Source organism: Temnothorax nylanderi, unplaced genomic scaffold, assembly GCF_030848795.1.
Source record: "Temnothorax nylanderi isolate EJ_2023f unplaced genomic scaffold, tnyl_v1.0 TNYL_tig0435_pilon, whole genome shotgun sequence".
NCBI classification, from domain to species: Eukaryota; Metazoa; Arthropoda; class Insecta; order Hymenoptera; family Formicidae; genus Temnothorax; species Temnothorax nylanderi.
This window is the reverse complement of record NW_027249497.1, coordinates 145,461-158,387: the sequence shown is the minus strand read 5'-3', so window position 1 is coordinate 158,387 and position 12,927 is coordinate 145,461. Positions and strand designations below refer to the sequence as shown.

Below are 12,927 nucleotides of genomic sequence, written 5' to 3'. Positions count from 1 at the left end.
AAAATAATGGTATTTATTTAGAATACGGGCCTCGTTTTCCAATATCAATAAAATATCCTTAATCGACATGTGACCACGGGGCATACATGTGCGCTACATTTCATCGATATGACAGGTTTCTAACCCAAAATAGTCGTCAACTTTAACGATTAATATCTCGCTTCGCGAGGCAGACCGCCGCGTTTTCTTCCAATTCTTTCGTTTCGTGTAAAAACGGCTCTGCGGTTAAACATTATTTTATCGATATTGGAAGGTGAGGCCCGTATTCTAAATAAATACCAAAATATTTGTACTATGTTGTCATACAAATAATTTTTGAAACGATTTGTCTGTAGCTCACATGATTGGCAACCAACAAAATATTCACGAATTGCAGTGCACACTTCGTGGAGAATCGTTCATCTTCAATACAATCAAGTCCGAGTTACGTTCGAGCATCTCGGCAAAAAAAAATCATGAATTAAGTTCTACCGAGAAATCTTCAATTCAACGGTAAATAAAAATTATAATTACTTGTTTGTAGTAAAATTTAAATTATAATTTATAAAATAAAATATAATAGTTTGTAGGTTATTATTTTGTGTAGATTCAACAGACATATGCGTCGAAGAATATGCAATACATTGTGTGTCAAGGACAATGTAAAGAAAGTTGATGCTGGAAAAAATACTTTAGAGGAACCGCAAGAGCAGTCTTTTTATTTGATAAATTAATCGAGGCCCCTGCACCATCATTCAAAGTTAACCAGGAGGTTCAGGTTTCGATGTTTGAAACTACTGTGGATTGTAAAAATCTCTATGAAAGAACAGAGATGTTTATATGCACTCAATGTGCATAATGAGATTTGCCATGCACAAACTCAAGTATATATACCTGAAAATCGTGGCTTACAAATTGTTAAGAGAAGGCATATGATAGACAATGTTGCGGTTCTGATATTGTTCAGATCGACAAAGCGATTGGTCCTGATACTTCTAATTTGAAAAATTCAATAGTGTGTACAACAGGTTTTCATGGCATATTGTCAATAACAAAGGAGCAAGAAATGCTTGATCTTGGCGGTGTCACCTTATCCACTTTTCAATTGCTGCTCAAATTATTACCCGATATCAAACCGAAGAAGATTTCTACAAAAAATCGGCTTCTTATATTCCTCTTGAAGATGAAAAACTGGAATGTCATTCTCAGCCATAGGAGTTTATTTCGCATTCATAGAACAACTACCTCTCGTATCTTTTATACTACTTTGCAATTATTAAGAGTTGCTTGTAGTCGATTCATTTTTCTGGCCTTGTCGAGAAGTAGTTCAAATACTTTGCCCGAAGTTTTCAAACATCGTACAAGGATTGCAGAGTAATTATCGATTGTACCGAAATAAAGGTGGAACAACCAAATACTGTAGAAAATCGGGTGTACCTGTATTCGCATTATAAAAAAGGCTTTACAGCAAAAATTTTGTTGGATGCACACCGAGTGGTTTAATTTCATTTATCTCGAATTGTTATGGAGGACGAACTAGTGATAGTCAAATCACTATTAATTCAGGCATATTAGACTTGCTCGAGCCTGGTGATGTTGTCCTCGCGGATAAAGGTTTTCCTGGAATTCAAACTGTTTATTGATGAAAATGGAAAAGGAGCTCTAATTGTTATGCAGCCATTCTTACGCGATCCACAGTTTTCAGCTGAAGATGTAGAGAGAACGTATAAAGTCGCGAAAGTGAGAATTCACATCGAAAGAATTATGCAAAGATTGAGAATTTACAAAATTTTGGATAAATTTTCAATCGATATGCTTCCTCATGCCGATAATATTATATTCATGTGTGGCGTCCTTGTGAACTTGCAGCCACCGATTATTAAAAACGGAGATCTAGATGAAACAGAGATCGCAAAGGTAGACTAGAATAGAATAAAGAGCTCGGTATATGATATGTTCAGTATAAAAATAAATATCCAAATACTTGTATACAAATAAATATCGAATTAATAAAATATAAAATAAATAAAAACATTGTTTAATATTTTATTTCACCAAAGGTACGGTTTGACAGTAAATAAATATTAAAGTTATGAGAAACCTCTTAATTATTTACTATTTAATTTTTAAATTTTTATATATTATTATATGTATATATTATTTTTATATATTCTATATATATTATAATATTTTTTATACATTATTATTATTGTCCGAACGCACTATTGCTTCCAAAAAGTGTTGAAAATAAAATTTCTCAAGTTTTGGGATCAGAAATTTCAAAAAATCTTCATCTCTGTGAACTGACACGACACAGCTTCCCTTAGGAGACCAGACATAAAGGTCACATACCGTCAGTCCAGTCACATACAACTGTATCTGACATTGAGTGTAGTATTGGTGACTTTTTTTTAGCTCGATATTGCCATTCCAATAATATAGATATTTGTACGTTTATCTTATACGAATGAAGTCGACAACCGGAAGTTTTTCGCACGAGACAGGACACTTAATTTCAACTAGTTTCGTTATACAATCATCTTCAATTACCACACCATCAGGTGATGCGCAAAGCCACGGCTGAGTTTTTGATACCACTACTCCTATCTGAATGACTTTTGCTCCATAGATGGCTTCGTATTCTTTCAAAGCTTTACCTTCGTTTTTTGAGCCATACTGTGTATTTTTTTTTAGCTTGACCGTTTATACACGAGGGAGTCAAAAACTTGTTGACCAAAGCATCTATCTTTCTGATTGCCTTGTTTTGATTGAATGTGCTCTTGAGCTAGCAGAGATCCTAATGTTTCGCACAGAAACCATTTATCTGAGTAAGACTGTCCCCGAGTGTCCACGCATATCTGGATTATTGAGTCTCACCCAGATTAACTTCTCGTGCGTAAAAAGCTTTCAGCACTTCATCCGCTATTATATAATTTGATGAGTATACTAGATGATCCTCGCAAAAGTTAAGCAAATTAATAATGCATGCATCGCAATTATTAATGTCACTGAATTCAATCGCTAAGTAGATATATTGTAACAAAATTTCTTTGACGAATCGTTCGTTTTGGGTTACGTTATATTCTTTGAGAATTATTCGTAATGCCGAGGAATGCTTGAGATCTCCGAGTTGTAGACTAAGAGGAACACTGGAATTTGCACAATTGGTCTCGGGTGCTTTCGATTTAAATAAGTTGCGATACGCATTGGTTTTGCATACATTTCATGGCCCAACTGCTTGTCTGATGGTCTGCCCCATTCCTGCTCAAGACTTGTTTTTGTAACACTCCTATTAGAGTTGACATAATGTATAAGAGCATATATGTGCTTGCATTTTCTTCCGGCTTGCGATACGCACGTGCACGATGCACAAGTTATGTGACGTTTATCGGAAAGCTGCAATAATGTATTTTGAATAAATAATTAATCAAAACAATAATTTTTTGTCCTTGTTTAAACGTTTTTTTATTTATTTACGATTGTCCTTGAATTTCATTAATATTGATATACTTACATGTAATTGTACCTTGTACGGAATAGCATTGACAGATGTTTGCGGTATTACACTGCACCTTATTAAATGACTTATATTTTCATTACGCAATTCTTCAACGCGAACCACATGTGATATTGCTAAGGCTTTTCCTTTTGGTATTGCACTTGGATTAAATTTAATGTCATGAGTGACAGGTCCAAATCCCGTTCGTATGATAAGATTCATTGCAAAAAGTCAGAGAGAGGTTAACCTTTAAACAAATGTAGGTTAATTTCTCTCAAAAATCTTTTCAACTATAATTTGTGTAATATCATCATTAAAATTAAGATTGAAATTACCTAACGACAGTTTACGTAGCTCGAATATTCACAATCGTTGACAGCTATTCCATACAGCTATTCCATCAAAAGTGCGATATTTCACTAACCGTGGCAGCACTAGTCTCTGCGCACACAGCGAATACACAAACTATTAATTCACGGCTCTGAAATAATACAATCTGTTTTACTGCCAATCGGACAAATGTCTGAAGATGCACAGGAGTCTTGTAATAAATATATTAAAAGATACCGTGAAGATTTTGCACGAAAATGCAGTAGAACAAAAACGGTGTTACGTCCTGCGAACTCCACGATTTCCCTTTTTCGCTTAAATTCCTCTGCGCTCAGGATAGCCGTTAAGATTAGGATAAGGTAAACTAAGCACGGACGGTTGTCGATCGACGAGTGAGCCTTGATCCTTGCACATTCCTTTTCCTTTTTTTTTATAAGGGTAAAGTATCTGTTTACCTAGGCGCTTAAACGCAACCTTCCAAATGACGAATTAGTGACGGACGGGGCATACGTAACAGGATTTTCATCGGCTTTGTCAGGCCTAAAACTGAAAGAATGTAAACCTGGCGACTCGACGCGCCAAATGGGCCTTAATGGGTTGATGAAGATCTTTATTGCATCAAGCGAGCTTTCAAAATGCACGTACGATGTTTCCGGCAAGCGGAAACAAAGCCTGAGACGTGTCCGTAAATACACGTGGCGGAGTTTTTGCTTGCATTTAAGATTGAGAGGTGTGCATCGTCCGTCAACACTAAAAAAGAAACCCTAATAAAGGAGAAACCTAACCGAAAAACAAGTGAGTCACTGGAGGAAGCGATGGGTTGCACCCCCAATAAGGCAGTGGGGGCCTTACGAGAAGACTCGCCAATGAACAGTCGGAAAAATCGACAACCGTCTCTAAACTTCTAGGATAGGCAAAGACTTAAGAATCTAGCTCTTGGATGAGAAACATCTCGCCCAATAAGAAATCCTTCAGACAAAAATTAGAAACATCCCTCCAACCAGAAGTTCCCAAAATGAAAACCTGACACATCCCACACGCGATTCACCCTTCCCATCCTTAGAACTTTCCTATATAAATCTCGACATCGCAGCACTTGCTCTCTTAGTTCAGCTTCTCTTCTGACGGTTCACCTCTTCGGCCCAGTTCAATTTACTTCGCCTCTCTTCCGTTTACGAACACTATCACATTCAAATCCGATCTCAAGTTTTAAGTTAAATTCTGTGCGTGGACTTAAACTCACCGAGTGTCGACGAGAGGCTATCCACAGGGCCCAAAGAGATCCAGCTAGTTACCCACGGGGCTCAAAGAGATTCAGCTGTTCTACTTTAGTTTGATCAGCACCAAGAAGTAAGTCCTCTACATACCTATTCACATACTGATATCGGGCCCCTTTTATCATTATCTTACCCCTTTTGTATTCACTCGAACACTCACGCGTTCGGGAAGTCCCTCGGTTAAACATTAAACATTAACCCTTCCAACCCTCCAATTCTTTTCACTATTCCGAATTAGCCGATTTATCGGTGGATTCGGGGGAATCTCTATTGTTCCGAATTAGCCGATTTTTCGGTGGAGTCGGAATAATCTCTGTTCGTTGTTCCGAATTAGCCGATTTATCGGTGGATTCGGAATAGTCTCTATTGTTCCGAATTAGCCGATTTTTCGGTGGAGTCGGAATAATCTCTGTTCGTTGTTCCGAATTAGCCGATTTATCGGTGGATTCGGAATAGTCTCTATTGTTCTGAATTAGCCGATTTTTCGGTGGAGTCGGAATAATCTCTGTTCGTTGTTCCGAATTAGCCGATTTATCGGTGGATTCGGAATAGTCTCTATTGTTCTGAATTAGCCGATTTTTCGGTGGAGTCGGAATAATCTCTGTTCGTTGTTCCGAATTAGCCGATTTATCGGTGGATTTTTCGGTGGGCTCGGAATAATCTCTCTCTATTATTTCGAGTTAGCTGACTCGTCAGTGGATTCGAGGTATTCTTTTGATTTCTTTAATCTCCGAAACCCGAGGTGACTTCCCCACAGTTAAAGGACTTTAATATTTAACAATCCGCTAACTTGTAGTGGATTCGGGCTGTCCCACCCACAAGAGGTCGAAAAACGCCGCGAGACACGAAAGGAATCGTCGGAACAAGCGGGGGCGAAGGGAGCTTGACATCCCTCAGGAATCGATCAACGCAGGTCCTCCGCGACTCGCCACTCCACCCCCTCCCCCAGCTTTTACAGAAGAACCCTGTTCTTCACAGCAGAATCGCCCCGTTTTCCCCCTTTCTCGCCCTGTCGTCCTGCCTTCTCGCCCTTTCCCCCCATCTTCTCGCCCTGTTTGTCGCGTGGCCCCGTTTCGCGTGGTCCCCATCAACCCCACTCCCCCTCCTCTTCCCGAGGACCATCCCCGACTCCGTCGACCGCCTCGACCCTTGACACCCACGAGGAAATGGTCGGTCCCGAAATAGTGACCCTAGATTGACAATTATTTTTTTTTTATCCATAAATTCTTGTCCCTCTGCTTTCACTCCCCAAATTTTTCTTTATATTTAGTTCTTAATGTCGACTTAAATTAGTTTCAAGTACTCATAAACACCGCACCCACACCTAACCAAATCATTATGCTATTCAATCCCGATCTCGATGTAATAATAGCGGGCAGGATGTCCACTTGCAAATAGATTTCCCCTCAAAAGGTCCTGCCCGATCGCCCCGCACTTTTGTTATACCCGCGAAGAATGCGCATACCAACTCTCCATTATATACATATACACATTTTACACTAACGCCTAGTTTATAATTATATATTTTTTTTTTTTTATACTAAATAACATTTTTTTTATGTCAAATAAATATAATTACTTATGTTAAAGTCATCTCCATTCTTTCTTTAATTTAAGACCTCAATTACCACCCATCTCCCACTCGAAATCGCACGAGGTCCGATCCTAAGTTAAAGGGATTAAATTCCTTGATTTAAAAAAGGACCGACGATCGCACCGCTCACGGAAGGCGTCCTAGGGTCCCTGCGGACCCTGACCCTTCCAGAGTCATAAAAGTGCGTTCGGCTCGCGCCACGCGCCTCAGAGCGCGTACCTGCGAGCAGTATTCTTAAGCGTCTAGTTGCGTCCTTCCTTACCCCGACCCCTCTGGTTAGCCTTTCCTTCGCTTTCCCAGATTTTCTTATACTAATCCCGGGGTTGGACGTAACAGATGGAAGATTTTTTCTTGCGCTTGCTAGCGTCATCAGATCCGTATATATCAAGTTTAAGGAAATTGCCACAAAAGAAATTAAAATCCTTATATCCGGAAACAGTTGAATTGCTTACTTCACCATCACTTTATGCGTCCAGTGCTGATTCTATCTCTTCTTTTTCGATATCATCAGATTCTTCAGGTTTAGATACAGATAATTCAACTGATGATGAAAACTAATTTGTATGTAAATTTTATGTAAATATTAGGTACTTGTATGTAACTATTTGTATGGAAATATTAGATTAATATTTTTGTAAACACAAATTTATTTTTTACATTCGGCTTTGTATTGTACTTCTTAATTTATTTGTCACAAGTTTTTTTATAAAATAAATAAAAATTATGGATTTTAGAAATTTTGTATTCGTCATTTTACATCTGCCATTTATTTTGTTTCCAGATTCGTTATTTGCGACCCCGAAAACCTATAAATTCCACGTTTCACATAAATTAAATAAAAATAACGGTTTATAGATATGCTTTTTAGTATTTCGTAGCCGCCATTTTGTTTTTTTTTAATTTTGACTTGAAATTCGTTATCAGCGACCCCAAAAACCCCTATATACCAAGTTTCAAGTAAATATCTTAATTTTTCGACTTTTGGCCAGCTTTTCGGGAATCGGCCCCACTGTGCATCGCGGGGAAAACAAAGCAGAGTGTCGATGTCTCTATAACGCTAACGTTTCACCTCCGACGAGGTATCGGCAACGACTGATCGCTTTTGCGGTATCGCGAACACGATAAATCCTTTTCTGTATCGGCCGTTCGAAAGCGCGCTGTCCTTGTCTATCACTACGAATCCGTACTTTTGTTGCCAACAATCGTGGCACAACGAGCAAAATTCATCGTACGACATGTCGGTATTTACGTGATCGTTGTACACGTGTTTCAAGTTGGTACCATCCTGTTTGAACAGGATCAGCAGGTTCGCGTTGTCGCGTATCAGATGTTTAGGTATTCTCGCGTACGTCTGACAGAGATAGAAGAAGTCAACGCTCGAGTGCCTGCCCATTGAGAAATACTCTCTCACCGCGTCTTGCTTATCGCACCCCACGTCATCGAAGACGAAGATCGAGTTTGGACGCGCGTCGCTCGGTAGAATGACGTCACTGTTATTGGAGAACGTAAAGTAGCCGATTTCGTCGATCGATGTCAACAAATTCTCCAAATATCGATATTTCGGCTGTTGCAACGATTCCGAGTATACGTACACGTTTTCGAAACGTACGCCGTGCGGACTTTCCAACAAGCTTATCAAAACGTTGGTTTTACCGCAATTCGAGGGGCCGCAAATGATCGCGCGTATAGTAGTCGGTAACATCGTACCGTGCTTGCGTTTCTCCGCGTTGCCCCCCATCGACCGTAATCTGTCGTCGCAATTGGTCACGCGAATCGCCAACGGTTGTCGCACAAATCTCATTTCTTCCACACTGCCGACTCTCTGGCTGACTCGAACGCCTATTTATAGGCGAGCGGAACCGCGAATCGCTCAGTAGCAAAGATGTTCGTCCTACTGTCGAGACCTTCCGATATTCGCGGCTTGAGCGCCGAACAGCTGCAATTTGTGCCGAAAGCCGTTCTGTTGCAAACGTGCGGTGATCACGTCCACTGCGTGTGGGACAAGCTTCCGGAACATATAAAGGCGGATTTAGAGGTTCAGACCTATCGTCGCTGTTACGAACATTACAATCAACCGTGGCAGCGAACGCACATCGACGGTCCCGCGCCAATGATAAAGGATTGCGGCGAATGTCAACGAAAAAAATTGGTAGAGGCCTGTTAAATCGCGCGATAAACGCACTTCCGATCGAATTGCATATTCCCGGCTATTAATTTTGTGGCCCGGGCACTCATTTAGAAGAACGATTGGCGAGAGGCGATCAAGGTATTAATCCATTAGAGCACGACATAGCTTATTCGCGTAGCAACGATCTCCCCTGGCGAAAATAGGAAGTTTCATAAGCGTTTGTTAAGCGTTTACGTGAGCGTTTGCGGGAGTTTGTTGAGCGTTTAGAATCGGTCAGTAAAACGTTTAAAAAGCACACATTGCAACGCTTTAGCGTTTGAAAGACGTTTGTATTAAGCGTTTTGAAAGTTTGCACAGCATTTTCACAGCGTTTACACAGCGTTTACGGGAGTTTGTTGAGCGTTTGAAAACGGCCAGTAATCCGTTTGAAAAGCGTTTGAAAAGCGGAAATTGCATCGCTTTAGGGTTTGAAAGGCGTTTTTTGAGAGCTTGCACAGCGTTTACATGAGCATTTGCGGGAGTTCGTTGAGCGTTTAGAATCGGTCAGTAAAACGTTTAAAAAGCAGAAATTGCAACGGTTTAGCGTTTGAAAGACGTTTGTATTATGCGTTTTTGAGAGTTTGCACAGCGTTTACATGACGTATGACGTTTGCTGAGAATTCTTTAAAACAATTAGAGATCCTCTGTTAAGCGTTTAATAAGTCAAAAGCGTTTGCTTTCATCATTGGAAACTGCGTGCAGCCTCTATTGAGCGTTTAACGGGCGTTTACTCTTGTCGTTAGAAGAAACGGCATAAAGAGCGTTAAATGTCGAAATCTGCTTTTCGCCTCGCAGGGGGTCTGCTTATATACACGGCTGGATGTATTTTAAATGCGAGAAAGATGCGCCGTCTAGCGGCATTGTTAGAAGAACGTTTGCTGAACGGAGGGAAAACGCTTGTGTTACGGAGTCGGGAAAAGCGTTTCTTGGGCGTCTCCAAGCCGTTTGCGTTAACGCCTTACAAAACCATCGACATATAGTATGGACTACGCGATCCCTATATGAAAGCCTTCAAAAAGTGTCCGGTAGAGTTGACCTCTACCTCGTTCCCTCTTTGTCTGTACGCACTGGATAGAAAAAGACAGCTTGACTTCTACCAGTCGCTATCTCTTTTCTTCCACCGGTGTGAGTCGCCGGTCATATTTTTCTATACCTGTGCGCAGTCCATACTATATTTCGATGTACAAAACGTTTACTGCGCCTCTACAATTCGCCACATCGGAAGAGCGTTTGGTGAATACTTGTCTTACGGCGTTGGGAAAAGCGTTTGATAAACGTTTGTAAAGTCTGACAGCAAATTCTCTATACGAAGTTGTATCAGCGTTCACTAAGCGTTCTCTGAAAAGCGTTGGCTTAGCATTACAGAACTTTCACGAAACGTTTTATACAGCTTTTGATACAGGAGGGAAAACGCTCGTGTTGCAGCGCCGGATAAAGCGTTTCTTAAGCGTTCTCAAACCGTTTGCACAAACGCCCTACAATTCGCCGCATTAGAAGAGCATTTGCTGAGCAAAGGGAAAACGCTTGTCTTACGGCGTTGGGAAAAGCGTTTGATAAACGTTTGTAAAGTCTGACAGCAAACTCTCTATACGAAGTTGTATCAGCGTTCACTAAGCGTTCTCTGAAAAGCGTTGGCTTAGCATTACAGAATTTTCACGAAACGTTTTATACAGCGTTTGATAAGCGTTCCAAAAGCGTTTACAACCCAACAGCGTTGTGTAAGCGTTCTTACAACGTTTGAAAGAGTATAAACGCTCAGAAAACCCTCACCAAACGTTTGTCAACGCTCTATAAGGCTTCTTATTTTCGCCAGGGTCGCCGAGAGACACGCGGCGGACGAGATACTCGCTGCGGACGCGCGTAAACGCATTACCGCGAAAGATTCGACTCTCGGAGAGAGAGCTGCCGCTACAGCCGTCTGGGTGGCCATGAAGGTTAAGACGAAGCTCGGAATGGGCTTGAAAACAAAGAAGACGAAGAAGAAGAAGAGAGTATCGAACAGGCGAATACTTCCGGCGGCGAAACGAGGTGGCGTATTGCCGATTCTACCGTTGTTGGGAGTTCTCGGCTCGTTGGTCGGCGGAGCGGCGGGAGTCGTAAAGGCCGTGAACGATAACAAAGCCGCGCAGCGTCAGCTGGAAGAATTGAAACGTCACAATCGCGCCATGAAAGGTCATAGACTTTATCTCGCTCCGTACAAACGCGGGCAAGGAGTGGCATCGAAGAAGAAAAAAAAAGTCGCGGAGATACTAAAAATTCCCAAGGGCGTAACAACCAACGTACAACTACAAAAACTGGCAAAGCGTATGCGCATTCCATATTTTAGAGGTATCTTCATGCGTACTGCCTTACCAACAGAGGGAGTGCGTCGAAACGAGAGTGGTATCGTGAATTTGGATAACGCCGAAGGACCGGGTACTCACTAGATGGCGTACGCGAAGAGGGGAGATCGAGCCATATATTACGACAGTTTTGGCAATCTTCGACCGCCGAGGGAATTGGTGCTGTATCTAAAGAACAACGTGACGAAGATAGAGTACAATCACATGCCTTTTCAACGATACGATCAGAGCAATTGCGGACAACTGTGTCTACGCTTTCTACAGATGGTTGACGATCAATTTAAAGACGACCGTTGCGCTGTTTGAACTCAGTATTCATTCAAACATGTCGCTGATATTCACGCTCACAGGCAAGAGTAGCGTCCTCGCGGTAAGCTACTTTCCCGCCGTGGACTAGAGCGATGGCGATTACGAGCTCGGCCTGACAAATTTTGAAACCTATTACACGATACCGAACGTGAATTCTTCGAACAATAAATTCTACTTTGACGACAAGGAAATTACCATTCCCGAAGGATCGTACGAATTGCGTGATATAAACACGTATCTAAGACGCGTCATTTTACGAGATCAATCCAATAATGTCGCGAGAAAGAAACACGTCGGCGAAGATGAAGACTATCCGTTGATTATTCGTGCCAACAACAATACGATGAAGAGCGAGATCAAGTGCGCTTTCAGAGTAAACTTTAACAAACCGAACAACATTGGATCGCTGCTGGGATTTTCAACGAATCGCGTGCTGGAGCCGCGACAATGGTACGAATCGGACGTACCAATAAATATCATTACGTAAACATCATTCGCGTAGAGTGTAACGTGACCGCGGGCGCGTACAACAACGACAAGTACGTGCACACGATACACGAGTTTTCACCGAGCGTGCCACCAGGATATAAGATATCGGAAACGCCGGCACAGATCATTTACCTGCCGATCACCGTACGGAGCATTACGGACCTAATGATTCGCGTTGTGGATCAAGACGATCGATTGATTGATTTTCGAGGAGAAGAGATCACCGTCAGATTGCACGTACGACTGCGACAGCGATAACGCGCGCTAGTGTACGGACGACATATAAGATGCTCGTACTGAACTCGGAGCACGCGAGAGATAAGAATATCTTTACGGCAGCGGTCGACGATATCATCCGATCAACATTCGGTGGAGCTAAAAAAGAGACGAGAAAGAAGCTCACCGCATCGAACGTTGAATTTCTACGATCTTTGGAATTTGCGGTGCGAAATATCTGAGGAAGCATGGCCGATATCCTTAACATTGGAGGTGAACCGATCTTTGACGACAATGTCGTCAAGATTGAAACACACACGTACAATTCGTACGCCAATACGACGTTTGGACACAACGACGAGATAAGAATACCCATACAACATCAAGATTTATACACGTTGCCGTGCGAAAGCTTTCTCTACGTCGAAGGAAGATTGGTGGTAAAAAAAAGGAATAACGAGTTGGTGACAACGCTTGTAACTAATTGCGTGGCGTTCATGTTCGATGAAATTCGTACATCTGTCAAAGAATAACGAAAGGCTCAAAACAATGTGACACACTACTAGGCGGCCGGTCCTCGCGGGCCGGTCGTCGCACGAGCCCGGTTTGCCGTACGGCGCCTCTGCCCGTCGTCGGGATCTCACCGCTTACGACGGCACGGCGTCTAACGGTCGAACATGAGTTTCGCGAGTTCGATGTCGAGGAAGATAGGTGGTAAAAAAAAA

At 41.8% G+C, this 12,927-nt stretch overlaps 1 long non-coding RNA gene across 1 annotated transcript; it reads right to left on the bottom strand.

Moving 5' to 3' along the window:
* Positions 1 to 3,181: 3,181 nt before the first annotated feature.
* LOC139782724 (uncharacterized) lies at positions 3,182 to 3,867 on the bottom strand. The gene is made up of 3 exons (XR_011720970.1): positions 3,814 to 3,867; positions 3,494 to 3,725; positions 3,182 to 3,375 (listed from the first exon to the last, which is right to left on the bottom strand). It is a non-coding gene; the product is annotated as an uncharacterized lncRNA (long non-coding RNA).
* Positions 3,868 to 12,927: the final 9,060 nt, after the last annotated feature.